This window comes from Suricata suricatta, chromosome 10, assembly GCF_006229205.1.
Source record: "Suricata suricatta isolate VVHF042 chromosome 10, meerkat_22Aug2017_6uvM2_HiC, whole genome shotgun sequence".
NCBI lineage: Eukaryota > Metazoa > Chordata > Mammalia > Carnivora > Herpestidae > Suricata > Suricata suricatta.
Genome location: NC_043709.1, coordinates 125,885,082 through 125,905,493, shown reverse-complemented (window position 1 = coordinate 125,905,493; position 20,412 = coordinate 125,885,082). Strand labels below are relative to the sequence as shown.

Below are 20,412 nucleotides of genomic sequence, written 5' to 3'. Positions count from 1 at the left end.
GTCAGATCTCACGTTCGTGGGTTCGAGCCCCACGTCAGGCTCTGTGCAGCTAGCTCAGAGCCTGGAGCCTGCTTCCGGTTATGTGTCCTTCTCTCTCTGCCCCTTCCCCTCTCATGCTCTGTCTCTCTCTGTATCAAAAATAAATAAAACATTAAAAAAATTTTAAAAAAATTTTAAACATGCATGAATAGGGACTTTTTAACAGTTGGGAATGTGACATATTTTCCTCTTTCTCCTTGAACTCTTACTTTCAGTCCTTTGGGATGAAATGGCAAGTCCCGGATCCTGGAGCTTTCCCATTCTACCTCTTCACACACTGTTCTCCTAATGCAGTTTATCTTGAAGCCTGAAAGCCGCTCATTGATCACCTGGTCCAACTTCTCTGCCTGTGTTTCATTGTGTGGTGGTCTTTTTTCCTGAAACCATAATTCTTAGTGTTAGAATGTTTTCTTCTGGAATGCTTTGTCATTACAGTCACTATTAGTGCCTTCCTGACCAAACAGTGTAAATACTATTCATTAGACTAGAAAGAACCGATGATCATTTGTAGATGTTGATCATTTCCTTGTGAAGTGAGTGCGTTGTTTGCAGATCAGGTTGTTTGTGTGTGGCTGACTGTTGTTGCTACATTGGGAAAATATCAGCAACAGTATTCTTCCTGGGTTTTTTTTTCATTTTTGTTGATAGAAGAGCTGATGAAACTTTGTCTTGTAAATAGATAGATGAGGCAAGGAGTTTTAGTATAGTAGCTGTCACCCAATTCTTTTAAAGTTTTCTTAACTGTAAGCCCAAAATCACATAGTGATGTATCATTGAATACTATTGGTAAAGGCACCTCAGTGGCTCAGTTAGTTAAGCATCTGACTCTTCTTAAAATTTTTTTTAGATGTCTTATTTTTGAGAGAGAGAGAGAGAGATGGAGAGAGAAAATGGGGGAGGGGCAGAGAGAGAGGGAAACACAGAATCCAAAGAAGGCTCCAGGCTCTGAGTTGTCAGCACAAAGCCGGACACAGGGCTCAAACTCATGAACTACAATTCATGACCTGAACCAAAGTCGGATGCTTAACTGACTGAGCCACCCAGGTGCCCCTTAAATGTCCAACTCTTGATTTCAATTCAGGTCATGATCTCATGATTTGTGAGACCGAGCCCCATGCTGGGCTCTGTGCTGAGTGTGGAGCCTGCTTTGGATTCTCTCTCTCCCTCTGCCCGTCACCGCCCCCCCCCCCATCACACACTCTTTCTTTCTATGAAATGAAATGAAATGAAATGAATAAAAATATCGTTTGTTAAGACCTATCAGCTGACAAACCTAGTAGACCTTCTTTCAATTTTGATGAAAGCCAAAAATTGGAAAGCACCAGAGTTGGAAAACGATTTGTTACCTGTCATTAAAGTCATTTGCTCTCTCAGCTTCTGAAAAATAGAATAAGAAGGAATTTATCAAGTCTCCTAAAACTATTTGTTATTAAACATTTGCTAATAAAATATTTTAACAAAAACACGTCATCACAAGCATCCCTTTTGCTAATGTCACCAACCGCTGGACCTACAGATGCTACTCCCTGCTGCCGGGGGCATTCCGTCCCACCAGATCGCAGAGGATGTCCCGCGGCCCCATTGTCAACTCAAACCAGCCCCCCGCAGACTTCCTGTCACCAAAAGTCTGACTTTTTTATCCAGATTAATAAACCTGCTAATACACTTCCTGGGACCACCATCTTCTGAATTCTGCTTCTAAGCTAGAGATCAGGCACAGAGCCTCACCTCCAGTTCGCCTCTGGGAAGAAATCAGTCCCCTTGCCTCCAGACTGTCTCTTTGCTTTATTTTCACCTACCATTCCTAAGAAGGAGATCATCTTGGAGGGTTTCATTGGAGCAATGAATCTCAGTAAGGTTCAGAAGGCTCTTGGAAGGAGTGGAAAGGAGAGGCTGCACCTCCGTGCAGGCACATCATGGGACACAACGTCTTTGGGAGGAGAAGCTGAGGAGATGGAGGTCCTAGGTCTTGATCCTTTTAAAGCCTAGCAAGACTGCAGGCACCCCTGTCTGAAGTTCTCTGGCCTCACACATGCGTAGAGAGGCAGAATAGGTGTGAGACGCTTCAGGCAGGTGCCGATTTAAAGATGAGGGACAGGAAGAGAAACTAGCAGAGGAGATTGGATTACAAGATTCAAAAGAGGGAGGTGAGTTTATTGCAGAAGGAAACACACGCTTCTGCCTCTGGTCAAACACGGGCACTCGTTCTCAGGGGAGTCTTCAAGCGTTTGGAAAGCCCGTCTTTTGGAGACTTTCAGAGTGGGTTTGCTGATGTCTCTCAGGTGAATTTGGCACAGGAAAGTGAGTGCCCCACAGGGCTAAGGGTCCATCGCCTGGGCTCCTCTTTCTCCCTCATGGCCTATCCGACTTCCATCTCTTCCATGTCTTCATGTATGTATGTATTTTGAGAGGCGGGGAGAGACAGAGAGAGAGAGAGAGAGAGAGAGAGAGAGAGAGAGAGAAAGAATCCCAAGCAGGCTCGGCATCATCCCCACAGAGTCCAATGCGGGGCTTGAACTCATGAAGCATGAGATCACGACCTGAGCCAAAGTCAGACACTTAACTGACTGAGCAGCCCGGGTGCCCCCGTCTCTCCCGTGTCTTAAATAGCATCCACTCTTGTCCCTTTCCCCCTGAATGCTTTTGTCCTGATAGAGACTGTCATTTTATACCTCCAACTCTGGATTTCCTGCCTCGAGTCTCGTTTCTCTCTCTTACTTACCCTGAAGACCATTGTCAGAGTCACTGTTCTGCATCGCAAGTGTGATTGCATCCCACCGCCTCCCCCCAGCGATGCATGCGGGGCACAGTGCTGGCAGCTGCCACCCCCTTCTTTGCCAGGAGAGTCAAGATTTCGTCCCCGTTCTCCATCAGTTGTGAGCTTCGGTACCCCTGGACTCCCATCTCCAGCCCCAGAGGGCAGGTCTCGATTGGTCAGGCCAATCAGGTAAATCTTCTTGCTAATCCTTGACTTGGGAAACGGCTTATGAACGAGGGGTGACAGGAAGCTGGCTGGGATGGGGGAGATTCTGGAACAGGATTCCAACTATTTAAAAAGAGACACAACAAAAGGATGAAAAGGAGACACACACACAAAAAGAGGTAATTCTTTTCTGCATCTGGGTGCTGTGTGAGGATGCAGTGCAGGGCGGCTGCAGCCGTTTTGTGATCATGAGGACATCCCGGGTGACACTGACTCTATTGCGCCCTAGTTCTGGGCTTCCAGTTATAGGAGTTACTCCAGTTCATTATTGGTTAAACCTCCAGAATCACCCTTTTCTGTTTCCTGTCCTGAGAAGCATCCGAGCACCTCAGCACTGAGTAGGGAATAAATTCCAAATTACTTCAGACAGCGGAAAAGTGTTTTCCTCACGTATCGTTTCTCCCCCGACCCAACACCTTCCCCCCACCCCACCCCCACCTTCCCCTCTGTGCCCTGGCGTATCACACCATGTCTGTCCCTACGGAGTCTCCCTCTCTTCACAGTCTCTCCAGTGAGCAATGTCCCCTCCTTCCCCACCTGGCACTCTTTCTCATATTTCCAGATGATTCTCCAGCACCCCCTTCTCTTCAGTGCCTGTCTTTCCCCACTTCTCCAGATAAGAGAGACCTTCTCTGTTTCCGATTCTGTGTCTCCCTCTCTCTCTGCCCCTGCCTGCTCATGCTCTGTCTCTCTCTGCCTCAAAAATAAGTAAAACACTAAAAAAAAAAAATTTTTTTTAATGGGGCTCCTGGGTGGCTCAGTTGGTTAAGCCTCCAACTTTGGCCCAGGTCATGATCTCACGTTTGTGAGTTCGAGCCCCACGTCGGGCTCTGTGCTGACAGCTCAGAGCCTGGAGCTTTTTCCGATTCTGTGTTTCCCTGTCTCTCTGCCCCTGCCCGCTCATGCTCTGTCTCTCTCTGTCTCAAAAATAAATAAAACATTTAAAAAATAATAAATAAAACATTTAAAAAATTTAAAAAAAGAGAGAGAGACCTTCTCTTCCTGTGGCCTCACTTCTCCCTCTCTCCCCCTTTGCCGTCCCTTTGCCTTGTGCCCACCTCTCTGTTTTAGGACCAGCCTCAGCCCAGGCATTAAGGTTTTCCCAGGGCTCCCCCCCCACCCCCCACCCCTACCCTCGCTTCCCCAGCAGCCTGAGTTCCCTGAGAGCAAAGACCGCCTGTCCCTCATTCCTGCCGCTCCAGGGGGTCACGACAGCGTGGCCCGGCCACGCCGTGGATGTTTGTTGCAGGGATTTATGAGAACTTGGAGGACGGCCCAAGGGGCAGCAACCGTGTCCGGACAAACGTGAGGGAAGGAGTCCCGGGATGCGGGGCTGAGGCCCGGGTGTGCGAGCGCTCGGGCACCTGTTGGCCGCCATCTGAGTTTCTCCGTTGAGGGACTCATGAAAGGGTGTCTGTGCGGACAGCACAGGTGTGAACAGGCGGGTGAATGTGGGCTTGTGTGAGTGCGGTCTTCTGTGTAAGGATGTGTGAAAGGGAGTTTGTTCGTGCGACTGGGGGCGTCTGCGAGGCTGTTTGGAGTGCAGCTCAGAAGGGTGAGTCATAAGTGTGGCAGGGACATATGTAAACAACTCTCACGTCACTCACGAGTGTGGTCAGCCCTAAGACCTTCTAAGGCCGTCTTTGCCATGTTTTAAGTCCTAGCTCCCAATCCTCTGCTCACCTCATTCCCCTGCACCTGGTCCCAATTTTCCACATCCTTTCCAAGTTACCTGAATTTAACAAGACAAAATGCCCTAAGAATAAGCAGATCATCACCTACCATATATAGCTGGTGTTTAAAAATCTGTAACGAGGAGCAGATGGGAATTATCTGAGGATATCCCGAGCACTGAATGACAGAAGATGCGTGTTTTTGCTTTTGTTGTTTTGTTGGGAGGAAGAATCCTGGTGCCATCAGAGCAAAGAGGAATCAACACAAGATTAGGGGTCCGTGGGTCACCCTCACAAGAGCTGATCTGAGGCACCCTTTTCCCTGCCAGGTTCTTGCAATATCCTAGTTATTGTTGTTATTGATTTGGGGATGGTTTTCTTTGTTTTTGGTGGCAACATGGACCTCGTCTTTAAGATCTTTGGTAAATGAAGTCTCAACAAACTATAAGAATGGGGAAAAATATACCCGACAACCTTATTTCATCTTCAAGACCACCCCGTGGACCCCCATCTCTAAACGAAGAAACTGAGGTCTAGAGATGTTGAGTGACGTACACAGTGTGTAAATAACGGAGCTAGGATTCCGCTTCTGGCCTGTCTGAGGGGGTCCTTCAGGGAATCCCCGAGGAAAACCAAGGGCTGTTCTGGTTTTGTGTTTGCTTCTTTGGCCCTGTCATTGGTCTGGGAAATGCTCAAAGACCAGGAAATTCATGTTTAAGACCAAGAGAATATTCTAGACGTGTTTCTTTAGAGGGTGAGCCATGCCTCCAGTGACCAGAGCCCTCAGACTGAATCACAAAGCCCCTGGAACTAGCGCTGAACTGTGTGCAGGACGGACTGGCCTCACTCTGCTCAGGACTGACTGGCAGGGCCCAGCCAAGGGTGGTGGGACTTCAGCCAGGCGGCCCATTATAGGTCTTTCCAAGTGCAGAGAAGCGATTTGTCAGGTTACTACGGTTGGGTGTATACTCCTTGCTAGTACCTTAGGAAATGTGGGTGTGTTTTCTTTGTTCAGTGTGAACATTTTTTTGTTTTTATTTTATAAGATTTTGGTAAGATACACATAATGGAGAAGTTGCCACTACCATTACATGAACGTTATCTTGAAAGTCTTAAGCCATTAGGCTTAACCAAATCTACACCCACCACCACCGTCCATGTGCAGACCTCTTCTCCTCTTTCCAAACTGAGACTGTGTCACCAGTAAACACTCCCTCCAGACCCTGGCCTCCACCATTCTGCTTTCTGTCTCTGTGTCCCTCGTATGGGTTCAGTCATGCAATATTTGCCCTTTTGTGGCAGGTGGATCTTCCTTGGCACAGTGTCCTCACGGTGCCCCTGTGCTGCAGCCTGAGTCAAGATTTCCTTCCTTTTTAAGGCTGAAGAATATTCCATTGTATGTGTAAACGTTTTGTTTATCCGTTCATCTCTTGATGAACACAGTTACTTCTGCCTTTTGGTTACTGTAGGTAATGCTGCTGTGAACATAGGTGTATAGTTATGTGCACCGCCAGCACGGAGCCTGATGTGGGGCTTAAGTTCACAAACTATGAGATCATGACCTGAGCCAAAAGCAAGAGTTGGATGCTTAGCTGACTGAGCCACCCAGGCGCCCCTGTATTTAAAAGTCTCCAATGGTTTGCCTCCCTCTCTGTTTTTACCTTATTTTTCCTTCCCTTCCCCTTCGTTCATCTACTGTGTTTCTTAAATTCCACACGTGAGTGAAATCATCTGATATTTGACTCATTTCATTTAGCGTACTACACTGTAGTTCCATCCACATTAATGCAAATGGCAAGATTTCATTCTTTCTGATCGCCCAGTAGTATTCCTCAGGACAGTATGGTGCTGGCACAAAGACAGACTCACAGATCAAAGGAACAAAATAGAGAACCTAGAAATGGACCCACAGTCCATTTTTTTGTTTCTTTTGCATTTATTATTATTATTTTTAATTTACACCCAAGTTAGCATATAATGATGATTTCAGGAGTAGAATCCAGTGATTCATCCCCTACATACAACACCCAGTGCTCTTCCCAACTAGTGCCCTCCTTCATGCCCCTTGCCCACTTGGCCCATCCCGCCCCCCACAACCCCTCCAGCAACCCCCAGTTTGTTCTCTATGTTTAAGAGTCTCTTAGGTTTTGTTCCCCTCCCTGTTTTTATATTATTTTTGCTTCCCTTCCCTTATGTTCATCTGTTTTGTGTCTTAAATTGCATGTGAGTAAAGTCATATGATATTTGTCTTTCTCTGACTAATGTTGCTTAGCATAATACACTCTAGTTCCATCCATGCTGTTGCAAATGGCAAGATTTCATTCTTTTTGATTGCCAAGTAATACTTCATTGTACATACATACCACATCTTCTTTACCCACTCATCTGTTGATGGACATTTGGGCTCTATCCATACTTCGGCTATTGTTGATAGCGCTGCTATAAACATTGGGGTGCATGTGCCCCTTTGAAACAGTACTCTTGTGTCCTTTAGATAAATACCTAGTAGTGCAATTGCTGGGTCATAGGGGAGTTCTATTTTTTACTTTTTAAGGAACCTCCATACTGTTTTCTGTAGTGGCTTCATCACTTTGCATTCCTACCAACAGTACAAGGGGGTTCCTTTTTCCCCACATCTTCACCAACACTTGCTGTTTCTTGAATTTTTTAATTTTCATCATTCTGAGGTGCTATCTCACTGTAGCTTTAATTTGCATTTTCCTGATGATGAGTAAAGTTGAGCATCTTTCCATGTGTCTGTTGGCCACCTGGATGTCTTCTTTGGAGAAATGTCTGTTCATGTCTTCAGCCCATTTTTAAATTAGATTATTTGTTCTTTGGGTGTTGAGTTATGGAAGGTCTTCATATATTTTGGGTTAAAATGTTTTTCTTAAGGTTTTTAAATTTATTTTTGAGAGAGCACAAGCAGGGAAGGAACAGAGAGAGAGAGACAGACAGACAGAATCCAAAGCAGGTCCAGGCTCTAAGCTGTCAGCACAGAGCCCAATGCGGGGCTCAAACCCATGAAGTGTGAGATCATGACCTGACCTGAAACTGGATGCTCAGGTGCCATCCAAACACCCCTCTTCACGTATTTTGGATACTAGCTCTTTGTCAGCGATGTCGTTTGTAAATATCTTCTCCCTTTCTGTAGGTTGTCTTGTAGTTTTGGTGATTGTTTCCTTCACTGTGAAGAAGCGTTTACTTTGATGTAGTCCCTATAGTTTATTTTTGCTTTTATTTCCCGTACCTCAGGACACATATCTAGAAAAATGGTGCGAAGGTCAGAGACATTCCTGCCTCAGCTCTCTTCTAGGATTTTAATGATTTCTTATTTCACAACTAGGTCTTTCATCCATTTTGAGTTTATTTTTGTGTATGGTGTAAGAAAGGGTCCCCTTTCATTCTTTTCCATGTTGCTGTCCAGTTTTCCCAACACCATTTGTTGAAGAGACTTTTTCCCCATTGCATATGCTTTCCTGCTTTATCAAAGATTAATTGACCTTATAATTATGGGTTTTCTATTCTATTCCATTGATCTATTTGTTTTTATGCCAGCACCATACTGCTTTGATTACTGCAGCTTTGTAATATAACTTGAAGTCCAGAACTGTGATGCCTCCAGTTTTGTGTTTCTTCTTCAGAATTGTTTTGGCTACTCAGGGTCTTCTGTGGTTCCATATAAATCTTAGGATTATGTGTTCTAGTTCTGTGAGAAATGCTGCTGCTATTTGGATGTGGATTACAAGGCATCTGGAATTGAAGCTGAGATTTTCACCATCTGTCTCCTCTGTTGGACGGAGGCCTAAACTCAGAACTGGTGGTGAAAGCCCATGTCCAGCCTCACTGGGACTCAGGAGAAGGAAAGCTGTGGGCAGAGAAGATGAGGCAGCTGCTGGAGGAATCTAGATTCCCTGAAGCACTCTGCCCCTGGCCATCTCTCTAGATGTCCTGGAGTGGCCCCGGATCCTTATCATAAAGGCCCCATTGTGCCCAAAGTGGTTCCTGCAAGCAAAGCTCACTGAACCAGATGCGCGTGCCCAACTTAACAGATTTTGGATACAATGATTTGTTTCTGTAATACTATCTGCTATTTTCAGTAGGACCAAAAAAACCCTTCAAACCTCTTTATTAACCCAAGGAAGTACGTTGTGATTTTACTACCAAGAGTAATTTGCATAAGCTTTTAAAACTTTTCAATTACAATAGTTTATGAATATATTCTTTTTATAGAAATTAAACTATTACAGACATTTTAAGGTCATAAAGTATTGTTAAGGATTTTTAATTCTCTTTCTTGGTTAGCAATTTTTTTTTTAATTTTTTAAATTTATTTTTGAGAGACAGAGAAAGACAGTGTGAGCCGGGGAGGGTGAGAGAGAGAGAGGGAGACACAGAATCTGAAGCAGTCTCCAGGCTCTGAGCTAGCTGTCAGAACAGACCCTGATGCGGGGCTCAAACCCACGGACCGTGAGATCATGACCTGAGCCGAAGCCGGACGCTTAACGGACTGAGCCACCCAGGTGCCCCGGTTAGCAATCTTTAAATTGCAGACAAGGGTATCAGCTCAGAGGCCCCTTTGAGCTCAGGGCTAGTAGCCCAGAGGGGAGTTCCTTGAAGTCATAAAGCGTGTCCTAATCCTCTTAATGTGCTCCTCACACAGATATATCTGTCTCACAAAAAGTGCCCAGGTGATTCAGTTAAGCGTTTGACTCTGGATTTTGGCTCAGGTCATGGGTTTGAGCCCCACATCAGGCTGTGTGCTAACAGCACGGAACCTGCTTAGGATTCTGTCTCCTCCTCTCTGTCCCTCCCCTGCTGGCTATTTCTCTCTCAAACAAAAATAAGCTTGGGGCGCCTGGGTGGCTCAGTCGGTTGAGCATCTGACATCGGCTCAGGTCATGATCTTACGGTTCGTAGATTCGAGCCCCGCGTCAGACTCTGTGCAGACAGCTAGCTCAGAGCCTGGAGCCTGCTTCTGATTCTGTGTCTCTTTCTCTCACTGCCCTTCCCCTGTTCACTCTCTGTCTCTCAAAAATAAATAAATGTAAAACAAAAATTTTTTTAATAAGCTTTAAAAAAAAAGACGGGTTTTATCCCTTCCAGTTTTCAAATGAACACTGTAACACCCAGAAAGGTTAAGTAATTGACCCAAGGCCACACAGCTCATTAGTATCAGAGCCATGAATTAAATGCAGCTTTATATGATCTCCAAGTTCATTCTTTCCACGGTGCTTTCCTGCTGAAAAGATGTCAAACTCCATAAGAATAATGACTAATAAATGCACAGCAAGAGGTACTCTGGAAGTTGAAGACCCTGTTAACACGTTTATTCTCAGAAAGGCGTGTTCTTTGAGGCATTTTGCTCAGGAAATAAGACACAAAAACCAGGGACTTAGGAAGACAAAGTTATTTCTATCCTCCTGGTCCCAACTCCGTCTTTCTCCTGCAAGTACCCTCAAACCATCCTTGCCCAAATTCTGCAAGGTGTCTCAGGCCCCTAACAAAGATTGGCGCTCTCTAAGCTGAAAGAGGCATAAACGATACCAGGAAATACCAATTCTACCATGAAATAAAAGAATCTGGATGCTGGAAAAATAACGACATGGATGAAAAGTATAACGGTGTTTGCAAGCAGGCTACCGAAGAGAACAGAAATAAAGCTGATGCATCATTGTCTGCCTGGAGGGTTCAAGGAGTGTGTGAGGGGCTGATGTGTTTCCCCGCCTTCCTAACCCGCTGAACCTCATCGTGTGACTGTATCTGGAGATAGGGTCATTAATGAGGCATTTAGGGTTAAATAAGGACCCTAATCCAGTGTGACTGGTGTCACGAAGGCACAGAGAGAAGATGGCCGGCTACAGGCCCACGAGAGAGGCCTCAGAACACACAGCCTCCCTGTACCTTGACCTCAGCCTTCTGGCTTCCAGCACTAGGAGGCTGTGTGATGGAGCCGCTCATCTGGGGTACTTGTGAGGGCGGCTGCAGCGCACTAATCCCGGGTGGGGGTCGCGGACGAGACTGCCAGGCCCCACACTCGGTGACCACAGTCAAGAGTAGGAAATCCGTTTTGCATCGTGACCCAAATTACACACGCACGGTTTTTTTTTAATGTTTATGTTTTAGAAAGAGAGAGCAGAGTGGGAGCGCATGAGTAGAGGAGGGGCAGAGAGAGAGAGACATAGAGGATCCAAAGCAGTCTCCGTGCTGCAGCACAGAGCCCGATGCAGGACGTGAACTCATGAACACTGAGATCATGACCTGAGCCAAAGTCAACACTTTACTGACTAAGCCACCCAGGCACCCCCTACAACATGCACATTTAAAACAGAAGCACTGGGGCGCCTGGGTGGCTCAGTCGGTTAAGCGTCCGGCTTCAACTCAGGTCATGATCTCATGGTTCATGCGTTTGAGCCACGTGTCGGGCTCTGTGCTGACAGCTCAGAGCCTGGAGCCTGCTTCCGATTCTGTGTCTTCCTCTCTCTCTGACCCTCCCCTGCTTGCCTCTCTCTGTTTCTCAAAAAAAAAAAAAAAAAAGAAAAAGAAAAGAAAAAGAAATCTAATACACGCACTAGTATCCATCAGACATCTTGGCTGCAACCCACAGGGACCAGACATGGTTTCCCAGCCATGGAACCAGACAACAGCCTGTTAGCAGCTCTCCAGGGCTCAGGGAAATGCTGTGTGGCCAGGGGGGCCAGGTGTGCAGCGGCAAAGGGCACAGAACAAAGGGACAGTCTATTCCAGTGATTATGGTGATGGACGTCCCCTCTCCCCGCAGCTTGCTCCTGGCCCTGGGGCCCCTGCTCTGGAATCAAAGCCCCAGGATCTGGGGACAGAGGCGGAAACAGACAGAACTTGGACCTTTCTGGTTCTGTGCTTCGGGATGTTACCACCACATACTCTAAGACCACACACACATCAAGGTGGGTGGGACAGACCATACGTCATCGTACCTACAATACCCTTCCCACTTGCTGGCCACACACCTGGATTCCATCGCTTGCCTGCATGGGAAAGGTCAAACCCTACAAAGGGAACGGCTGTGTCCTGACGGACTCTCTCGGGCCTGTCTCAGCCCCCACGTGACACAGGCTCACCGCCCATCACCCAGGAAGCTCTCTGGGGCCCTCGGCAGCTCTGACCTGGGGCAGCATTCCTCAGGCTGCGGTGGTGACCCATTCCAGGGTCACTGTCAGACCCTGAGGGTCTGGAGGTCACACCCTCAATTTCTAAATAAAAGAATATTAAAGAACAAAATGAGAAAACAGAAGAGAAAATCAGAGAGCACTGCATAAGGTGAGAGAAAGCAGTGCTTCTGTTTTTTGAGTTTTTTTATTTTTATTTTTTTATGTTTTTTATTTATTTTTGAGAGACAGGGAGAGACAGTTCGAGCACGCCCCCTAACGCGGGTATTTAAATGGAGTCCTTGAATACTGTAGATCAGTACCTCCCACCCCATGTCACAGCAGCCACTTTCGTCACACCAGACATGGTGTCTCGAAGTTAATCTAGATTAGCAACTGGCCACATTAAGGGGAAAAAAACCACTGCTTTGCGCTTGGCAGGGCCGGCTCTTTGCACCCTCCCTGCTTGTCTCCAAGAAGCAGCAAGGTGCGCTGAAGCAGTGCTTCCACTGCTCCAGGTGCTGTTTGCCAAGGTGCGAGGCACTTGTTTGCAGCAGTAAATGTGTGTATTCATCTAACGCAGGGCAGGCAAACAAGAGCCCCACGGTCAAGTCTGGCAGACTGCCTGCTTTTGTAAATAGAGTTTCACTGGATCATAGCCCGCCGGTCCATTTGCGTGTTGTCTCTGGCTGCCTTCCTGGGGCAATAGCAGGGCTCACTAGTTGCAACAGAGAAAACACAGCTTGCGAAGCAGAAAATATTTACTATCTGGCTCTTGGAAGGAAAGGATCTCTGACTCCCAGTCTAGGGCAGAAGTCCCCAAACCAACCAAGAGAAACGTTAGATTCCTGAGTGTCCAGTTTCTGGGTCGCTCACAATTTCTTTCTGTTCATTTGTGTACACACACACACACACACACACACACACATTACACACAGTACATATATGTATGTGTGTAGGAGTCAGGTGTATAGCTCTATAATCCGATCTCTGTACGCACTACCCTGTGATCACTATTACAGATCGAGTTACTGTCCATCACCATACAGTTCGCCTCCTTCCCACCCTTTTGCCTTCCCCCCACCCCCTTCTCCTCTAGGGCCCACTAGTCTTTTCTCTGTGTCTTTGAATTTAACTTTTTTTTATATATATTCCACATATGAATGAAATATGGTATTTGTCTTTCTCTGTCTGACTTCTTTTACTTAACAGAATACTCTCAAGTCCCACGTATGTTGTCGCAAATAGTAAGATTTCCTTCCATTTTTAGGGTTGATTAATATTCCATTATATAAATACATCACGTCTCCTTTATCTGTTCTTCTATTGATGAACACTTAGGTTGTTTCTGTACCTTGGCTATTGTAAATAATGCTGTGGAGAACATAAAGGTGGTGGGCATCTTTTTGAGTTAATGGTTTTGTGATCTTTGGACAAATGCCTGGAAGTGGAATAAGTGGTCATATGGCAGTTTTGTTCTTAAGTTTGTGCGGAGTCCCCATAGCGTTTTCCACAGTGGCTGCTCTACTTTACAATTGCACCAGCAGTGCACGAGGGTCCTCTCCTCTCGCCTCACCAACGCTTGTGATTTCTTGTCTTTTTTATTACAGCCATTCTAGGGGCGCCTGGGTGGCTCAGTCGGTTGAGCCTCCGACTTCGGCTCAGGTCAGATCTCACGTTCGTGGGTTCGAGCCCCGCATGAGGCTCTGTGCTGACAGCTAGCTCAGAGCCTGGAGCCTGCTTCCGGTTCTGTGTCTCCTTCTCTCTCTGCCCCTCCCCCTCTCATGCTCTGTCTCTCTCTGTATCAAAAATAAATAAAACATTAAAAAAAATAGTTTCTAACAGCCATTCTAACAGGGGTTAAGTGATACCTCACTTGTGGTTCTGATGTGCATTTCCCAATAGTTACTGATGTTGTACATCTTTTCAAGGGCGTTTTGGCCATCTCTCTTCTTTGGAGAAATGTCTATTCAGATCCCCTACGCACTTTCCAATCAGTGTCCTTTTGCTGTAGAGTTATCTGAATTCCGTATGTAGTTTGGATATTAACTCCTCATCAGATATATGCTTTGCAAATATCTTCTCCCATTTGGCAAGTTGCCTTTTCATGCTGCTGATGGTTTCCTTTGCTAAGCAGAAGATCTTATTTTTCTTTTATTTTAATTTTTTATCGTTTATTTTTGAGAGAGAGAGGGAGACAGAGCATGAGAGGGGGAGGGGCAGAGAGAGAGGGAGACCCAGAATCCGAAGCAGGCTCCAGGCTCTGAGCTAGCTGTCAGCACAGAGCCCGATGCGGGGCTTGAACCCACGAACCGTGAGATCTGACCTGAGCCGAAGCCGGACGCTTAACCGCCTGGGCCCCCCGGCGCTTCGAGCAGAAGCTTTGGAGTTTGGTTTAGTCCCACTTGCTTATTTTTGCTTTTGTTTCCCTTGCCTTTGGAGTCAGACCCACAAAGAACTCACTAAGGCTTGTGTCAAGAAGTTTACCACCTTTGTTTTCTGCTAGGAATTTTAAGGTTTCAGGTCTTACATTTAAGTCTTCAATCCATTTTGAGTTAACTTTTGTGTTTGGTGTAAGAAATTGGCCCAATTTCATTCTTTTGCATGTAGCTGTCCAGTTTTCCCAACACCATTTGTTGAAGAGACTGTCTTTTCTCCATTGTATGTTCTTGGCTCCGTCACAAAGATTAATTATCCATCTATGTGGGTGGTTTTTTTTTTGGATCCCAATCTTTTCCTTTCATCTGTGTATTATATTTGTACCAATACCATACTGTTTTGATTCCTATAGTTTTGTAATATAGTTTAAATTAGGGAGCGTGATACCTCCAGCTTTGTTCTTCATCCTTAGATCACTTTGGCTATTTGGGATCTTTTGTGATTCCATATAAATTTTAGGATTATTTCTTCTAGTCTGTGAAATATTCCATTTGAATTTTGATAAGTAGTACACTGAATCTGGTAGATTGCTTTGGGTAGTGTGGACATTTTTATAATATTAATTCTTCCAATCCATGAGCACAAACTATCTTTGAATTTATTTGAATGTTCAATTTCTTTCATCAGTGTTTTATAGATCATAGTGTTCAGTTTTCACCTCTTAGGTTAAAAGAGATATTTTAGGGGCACCTGGGTGGCTCAGTCGGTTAAGCCTCCGACTTCGGCTCAGGTCAGATCTCATGTTCGTGGGTTCAAGCCCCGCGTCAGGCTCTGTGCTGACAGCTAGCCCAGAGCCTGGAGCCTGCTTCTGGTTCTGTGTCTCCTTCTCTCTCTGCTCCTCCCCCTCTCATGCTCTGTCTCTGTCTGTATCAAAAATAAATAAAAAACATTAAAAAAAGAGATATTTTATTCTCTTTGATGCAATTATAAATGGGATTGTTTTTTCTTTTTTTAAAGTTTATTTTTATTTATTTTGAGAAATAGAGAGCAAGCAGGGGAGGGGTGGAGACAGAGGGAGACAGAATCCCAACAGGTTTCACACTGTTAGTACAGAGCCTGATGTGGGGCTTGAACTCACAAACCATGAGATCATGACCTGAACTGAAATCAAGAGTCGGGTGCTTAATTGACTGAGCCACCCAGGGACCAAATGGGATTGTTTTCTTAATTTCTCTTTTGGGTGTTTCATTATTTGTGTATGGAAATACCACAGATTTCTGTATATTGATTTTATATCCTGCAACTTTACTGAATTTATTTATTAGTTCTAATAGTTTTTTGGTGGATTCTTTAGGGTTTTCTATACCTGAGTGTTATGTCATTTGCAAATATTGGCAGTTTACTTCTTTGTTTCCAACTTAACTGCCTTTTATTTCTTTTTCTTGCCTTGTTGCCATGGCTAGGACTTCTAGTGCTGTGTTGGATAAAAGTGGCAACAGTGAGCATCCTTGTTTCTGTTCTTAAAGGAAACGTTTTCAGCTTTTTCAATTGAGTATGATGTCATATATGGCCTTTTTTATGTTGAAGTATGTTCCCTTTATACCCACTTTGTTGAGAGTTTTTATTACAAATGGATGTTGAATTTTGTCAAATGATTTTTCTGCATCTATTGAGATGACCATATGATTTTTATCTTTCATTTTGTTACTGTTATGTATCACATTTATTAATTTGCAGATGTTAAACCATTCCTGTTAAAACCTGGAATAAACCCCACTTGATTATGGCATATGAACATTCTAATGTATTGTTGAATTTGATTCACCAAAACTTTGTTGAGGATTTCCACCTCTGTGTTCATGAAAGGTACTGGCCTGTAATTTCCTTTTTTTTTTCCTATGGTGTCTTCATCTTTGTCTGGTTTTGGTATCACGGTAATGCTGTAAAATGTATTTGGAAGATTTCCCCCCTCTTCAAAAAAAATGTTTTTTAAGAGAGAGAGAGAGAGCACAAGTAAGGGAAATGGCCAGAGGGAGAGAAAATCTTAAGCAGGCTTCATGCTCAACATGGAGGCCAACATGGGGCTTGATCCCATGACCCTGGGATCATGACCTGAGCTGAAATCAAGATTCAGCCCCTCAATTGACTGAGCAATTCAGGCACCCTCCTCTTCAACTTTCTGGCAGACTTTGAGAAGGATAGGTATGACGTCTTCTTTGAATGTTTAGTAGAGTTTGCCAGAGAAGTCATCTGGTCTTGGACTTTTGTTTGTTGAGAGATTTTTGTTTACTGCTTCAAACTCCTTACTAGAAATAGCTCTGCTATTCAGCTTTTCAATTTCTTCATAATTCAATCTAGAAAGATTGTATGTTTTCTAGGAAACTATCCATTCCTTCCAGGTTTTCCACGTTGTTGGTGAATAATTGTTTGGGGTGGTCTTTTATGATCCTTTGTATTTCTATTGTATTGGTTATAACTTTTCCTTTTTCATTTCTGACTTTGTTTATTTAAGCTTTCTCTCTTTTTTTTCTTGGTTAGTCTAGCTAGACTTTATCTTTTCAAAGGATCAGCTTTTAGTTTCTTTGATATTTTCTATTGCCATTTAAATCTGTATTTCCTTTATTTCTGCTCTAATATTTATTGTTTCCTTCCTTCTACTAGTTTTGGGCTTTTTCTTTTTATAGTTCCTTTAAATGTAAATTGATGCCGTTTATTTGAGATATTTTTTGTTTTGTGATAGGCCTATATTTCTATGACCTTCCTTCTTAGAATCACTTTTGCTGCCTCTTACAAATTTTGGTATGTTGTATTTCTGTTTTCATTTGTCTCTAGGTATTTTTTAATTTTATTTTTTAATCAATTCTTTGATGACCCATTGGTTGTTCAGTAGCATGTTGTTTAATCTCCACATTTTTGTGGGTTTTCCTGTTTTCTTTTTGTAATTAACTTTTAGTTTCATACCATTGTCGGTTGGAAAAGAAACTATATATGATTTAAATTTTCTTGAATTTGTTAAGACTTGTTTTGTGTCCTAACATCTGCTCTATCTTAGAGGATGTTCCATGTTCCCTGCTGCTTTGGGGTGGAATGTTTTGGTCTAATGTGTCACTTACAGCCATTGTTTCCTTATTGATCTTTATCTCTGGATGATGTGTCCAGTACTCACCTACCCTGCGTAAAGGTGCCTGGGTATTACTCTCAGTTAGGTACCAGGGAGGAAGAGCGGGGGGGGTGGGGGGTGGGGTGGGGTATGCTGCTCTGGAAATAGTGGACATGGACCAAGCCAGCTTGAATGACCCAGGTCCCAACCTGCCACTGGGACCAGCCTTCCCTGAGAGACTGTTGGAGTCCGGCCACTTTCCTGGGGTCCTTCCAGTGAACTTCACAAACTGTCAAGAAGTGCCACATTCCTGTCTGCACCATGCCTAGTTAATGGTGCCGTTGGTATGGATTTCAAACATCACCCCTGCACAAACCCTTGTCCCCACCCTCCTTTTCCCCTACCTTCCAGGACACATATCAGCACCCCTCGATGGGTTTAGGACTTGATATCACATTATGTTTCTATTAAAATCCCTGCGGCTGAGAATTACAGAAGGGCCAGGCATGCAATAAATGAGAAGGGAGAGTAAGCTGAATCTCCCAAGACTTTCAAGCCATGTGTGGCTCTTTGAAATCTTTTCCACAGGCTTTATAGAGAAGGAATGTGTAGGACTAAGAGACTAGCATGTAGTAGGTCAGTCACAGAAAGCCACTAAAGGTAAGAAAAATCCTCAATATCATAATTATCAAATACATGCAAATTCTAATAATCTTTTCGATATTGCTCTTTTATTAGGTCATGAAAAACTAAAAGGATTTAGATCATCTATCGATTGCTGGCAGAGTGTGCAGAAATAGGCACAGTGAGAGCCTCTCTGAAATGGGATGACTCTTTAGAGTTGCCTTGAGGGGCGCCTGGGTGGCTCAGTCGGTTAAGCGTCTGGCTTCAGCTCAGGTCATGATCTCGCAGTTTGTGGGTTCGAGCCCTGCATCGGGCTCTGTGCTGGCAGCTCAGAGCCTGGAGCCTGCTTCAGATTCTGTGTCTCCCTCTCTCTCTGACCCTCCCTGCTCACGCTGTCTCTCTCTGTCTCTCAAAAATAAATAAAAAACATTAAAAAAAATTTTAAGGTTGCCTTGAGTTGGGCTAAGAAGTCTCAGCCTTCATATCCCCCACAGTGTACCAGGCAATGGACGTAAGGAAGGGACGTGACCTTGGCCAAGGCAGATCTGCGGCTCTGAGAGGGCTGACAGCTGAAGGACGTCTGCAGGCAGCACATCCCACATCTCGATATATATTTTTTATTCCTGAAAGGGATCTGAGCTATGCAGCAGGGACCTGGGTAGTTTATCTACTGTTTACCCCCGGCTCTCACCCTAGATGACCATCATAACTGTGGCTGCCTTAGCGATGAGGAGACAGGCTCAGCGAGGCTGACTTGCCAGGAAGTGGCAGAGCCAGAATCCCAAAGCCCTACCCCTTCCTCCAAACGCCCCCTCCTCCAAAGCATCCGAGAGGACCATCTGCCTTCAGGAAGGGGGGACACTAGACTTACTGCAAGGCACTCCCCCTTCGAGTCAACTTGAAACCTTCCCTGCTTTATCAGCATCATCCCGCATAAGCAATAAGCATAGAAAAGTTTTTTAATTTACCATCACCTCCTTAATGCCAGCTCAATTTTTTCACATCTCTAATCCTCTAGCTTAAATTTAACTGTCTTCAAAATGAGCTCATCACTGAGTCACTGTGAAGTCATAGTTAACATTCAGTTGTCCTTAGAAGTATGCGCTCAGAGGGGCGCCTGAGTGGCTCAGTCGGTTGAGCGTCTGACTTTGGCTCAGGTCATGATCTCAATGGTTCATGAGTTCAAGCCCTGCATTGGGCTCTGCATTGACAGCACAGAGCCTGCTTGGGATTCTCTCTCTCCCCCTCTCTTTCTTTGCCTCTCCCCCACTCATGTTCTTTCTCTCTCTCTCAAAATAAATAAGCTTTAAAAAATGCGTAAGAGAAAAACAAATTGTGCTGTCTGGCTTTTCTTTCTTTTTTTTTTAAGATTTATTTATTTTTGAGAGACAGAGCATGAACAGGGAAGGGGCAGAGAGAGAGAGGGAGACACAGAATCTGGAGCAGGCTCCAGGCTCTGAGCTAGCTATCAGCACAGAGCCCGATGCGGGGCTCAAACCCACAAACTGTGAGATCATGACCTGAGCCTAAGTTGGATGCCCAACCGACTGAGCCACTCAGGCACCCATGGTTTTTCTACTGAAGCTTATTTTTTCAGATTTACTTAAAATGTGAAATGAGTTTGAAAAGTGTTTTGTGGAACAGTGCTCCATACACGCTGTCTACACGGGCATTTCTTATGTACATTTCATGTCCAATTACTCCACAATCCAGTTTCCTCAAACCGTGTCAGCAATAGTCTTGCCTTCTCCAGTTTCCTGCTGGAACTGAGTTTACACTGCGTGTCTTCACAAAGAAACTGACAAGGGGCGCCTGGGTGGCTCAGTCGGTTAAGCCTCCAACTTCGGCTCAGGTCAGATCTCACATTCGTGGGTTCGAGCCCTGCGTCAGGCTCTGTGCTGACTGCTAGCTCAGAGCCTGGAGCCTGGAGCCTGTTTCCGGATCTGTGTCTCCTTCTCTCTCTGCCCCTCCCCCTCTCATGCTCTGCCTCTCTCTGTATCAAAAAAAAAAAAAAAAAAGAAAGAAACTGACAAAAACCGTGAAACTAGGTTTAGGAAGATTTGTGTTTAAATTTGTGTGTTTCAGCTGCCCTACTCAAAAAAAAAAAAAAAAAGCAGATGAAGTTACCTCTGTCTTTCTTCCTCAGGAATAGAGAAAAGGACTTAGAAAGATCCAGCCTAGTTTTTTTTTTTTTAAGTTTATTTATTCTGAGGGAGAGAGAGCGTGCTGAAGGGGCAGAGATGGAGGGAGAGAGAATCACAAACAAGCTTAATACCATCAGCAAGGAGCCCGATGTGGGGTTTGAACTCATGACCTGGACCAACATCGAGAGTCCAATGCTCAACAGACTTGAGTCCCTCAGTTAACCCCAACCTAGTTACTTTTTAGGCGGCTTGTTGGGTTGGAGAAGTCACGGAAGGAATCTGGTGTCCAAGCACGAGCGTCCGCCCTTATTTTTACTCCACGATGCCCTTCATTAAACGTGTC

The 20,412-nt window shown here is 44.8% G+C and overlaps 1 long non-coding RNA gene across 1 annotated transcript; it reads right to left on the bottom strand.

Moving 5' to 3' along the window:
* Window positions 1-284: 284 nt before the first annotated feature.
* Window positions 285-11,874, bottom strand: LOC115303840. The gene is made up of 3 exons (XR_003914267.1): window positions 11,841-11,874; window positions 1,386-1,416; window positions 285-416 (listed from the first exon to the last, which is right to left on the bottom strand). It is a non-coding gene; the product is annotated as an uncharacterized LOC115303840 (long non-coding RNA).
* Window positions 11,875-20,412: the final 8,538 nt, after the last annotated feature.